Below are 2,460 nucleotides of genomic sequence, written 5' to 3'. Positions count from 1 at the left end.
TGGTCATTCGGGTGGAGAATATTTGAGGAGTTTTGTTCATATCGATAATCATATTTTGATACGGTCATGCTCATTGGTTATGATAATTTATTTGTTGATACTCATTACGATTATTCACATAGTAGTTGATGAGAGAGATCGGTAAAAAAAAAAACTGGGGATGTTTCACTGCATCTACATCAAATTTCCCTGATGCTTTAGTTGGGTTTGAATAAGAATAACCTCTACTTCTTTCTGTTGCCCATTGATGATGATTCTGTGCTACATTCTCAATAATTTCTTCAGCTTTATCTAAACTTTTGTTCATGAGTACCCCTCCAGCAGCTAAATCTAGGGACACTTTAGTATGATAGTTAATACCGTTATAAAAAATGTGTAACACCAACTATTTTTCTAATCCATGATGTGGGCATTGTCTGAGCATATTATTGTATCTATCCCATGCTTCAAATAAAGATTCTGAGTCGGATTGTCTGAAGCTTGCAATAAGATTTCTCATATGCGCTGTCTTGCTAGGAGGATAGAATTAATCTAGGAATTGCTGCTCGCATTGCTCCCAAGTAGTAATACTATTCGGAGGTAGGGAATTCAACCATTGTTTAGCTCTATCCCTCAAAGAAAACCCAAATAGTAATAATCTAACTACCTCTGAAGGAACACTATTCATCTTCATGGTACCGCAAATCTCATAGAAGACTTCCAAATGTTGATTTGGGTCCTCATGCGGTTCTCCACCGAACTAATTTTGCTAAACCAGATTGATTATTGCAAGCTTAATCTCAAAATTATTCGCTTCAACAAAGGGTCTAATAATACTTGAGTGAAACCCTCTAGCATAAGGTGCTGCATAATCCTTGAGTGGTATATTAGCCATATTTGATTGTTCTTGTTCTTCTTGATGTCTTTGCAGGATTTTTCTTCTATGAAATGTTCTATCTATTTCAGGGTCAAGAGGAAGTAATTCTCCTGTAAAGTTAGATCTTCGCATACAAGAACAAGATTAAAGAATTTTGCTTTAAGAAAAGAAAAGAATAGAAGAATAGAGAGGATGTAGTTTACAAAAAGAATTAAGGAACAAATGAATGCAAAGAATGTAGTGAATGAATGCAATAAATGGATACAAAGAAAAGAATGTAATGAAAGAATACAATAAAAGAATGCAAAACAGAATTGGAAAAGTAGTTACTAGTTAGATGTTTGAAAGGAAAAGAAAAGTTTAGTCTAACTCAATTGATAGTCTCTAATATTATAAGCGCAGTCTCCGGCAACGACACCAAAAACTTGTTACGCACCGTAAGTGTACGGTTATATCGTTAGTAATAATAAAAGATATCGTATCCACATGGACTGGTTATAAGCACTAAAGATGTCTCAAAGTGAATTAGCTAAACAAACAATTAAAAGATCATTTACAACTAAGATCAGAGGTAAAGGTTAAATGCAGAGATTTAGTTTTATAAAGATTCTGGGAGTCTTGGTTTCTTTGTGATAATCATTGATGTAATGTAATCTAACAAACCTTGCCCTCAATTACAATGTATTCATAAGAAGTCACCGGTTGTTTTTTGCAGAAAACACCGGTTAAGGGCTTATATCTAAACCCTAAGCAATCAAAGAGTTATAAATCCCTATGAGGTCCATTAACGGGGCAGCCCTGTCAGGATGCCCCTCGGTCATACGACATAGAAATGCATCCCTAATCAATTAGCATTAAGATATAGAGTTAAGCACGTCAATCCATCTTACTTCTTTGCAAGTTCTTATTTTACCCCTTAAGGTAATCCCCTAAAAGGTCCGTGAGCGGGGCAGCCCTGTCACGACGCCCCTTGGTCATACGATTTAGCGAATTCCTCTACAAGATTCCACAAGAGATACAAACAATCAATCAAGAATTAGAATTAGGCACAAAACACAACAATCCAATACAAGATTGATTGATACAAAACATAGCAATATCCTTGGATCAAGAAGATGGCAAATCCATTGACTCTTACATCAAATTAGATCACAAATACTCCCTCCTTCCTAGAACAAGAAATCTACTCCATAAAGAATAGAGAAAGGACTGAAGACAATAAAATCCAAGACATTCCAATCTAAGATCAAGAGAATAGAAAGGAATGCTTATCTCGTTACGATGAGTGATCTTCGGAACCAATCCTCCGCTCTCCGAGTTGAATCTTGGACAGAAATCTCCCCTTGAATGGCTGGAAATTGCCCCAAGAACCTCTCTCCCCAAAAGGAGAGCCTCCTCCTTTTAAAGGGAAAAAGCTCTATATATATACGAGGTAATTTGGGCGCCACACGGCCCAGGACACGGCCGTGTGAGATCCACACGACCAGGGTAATCCTCCTCTCGGCTAGGGTCGCATGACCGTGTGATGGTCACACGACCATGCCATGTACTGCCTTTGCTTGCTTGCACGGTTGTGTGAAACCACATGGCCTGACCATTTCTCC

General features: G+C 37.6%; 1 non-coding gene across 1 annotated transcript; it reads left to right on the top strand.

Moving 5' to 3' along the window:
- The first annotated feature begins 395 nt into the window (after window positions 1-395).
- Window positions 396-502, top strand: LOC122018265. The gene has a single exon (XR_006121692.1). It is a non-coding gene; the product is annotated as a small nucleolar RNA R71 (small nucleolar RNA).
- The last annotated feature ends 1,958 nt before the right edge of the window (window positions 503-2,460 follow it).

Source organism: Zingiber officinale, chromosome 8B (genome assembly GCF_018446385.1).
Source record: "Zingiber officinale cultivar Zhangliang chromosome 8B, Zo_v1.1, whole genome shotgun sequence".
In the NCBI taxonomy this organism is placed as follows: domain Eukaryota; kingdom Viridiplantae; phylum Streptophyta; class Magnoliopsida; order Zingiberales; family Zingiberaceae; genus Zingiber; species Zingiber officinale.
Note: the sequence above shows the minus strand (reverse complement) of the source record. Positions and strands in the feature narration are given on the sequence as shown.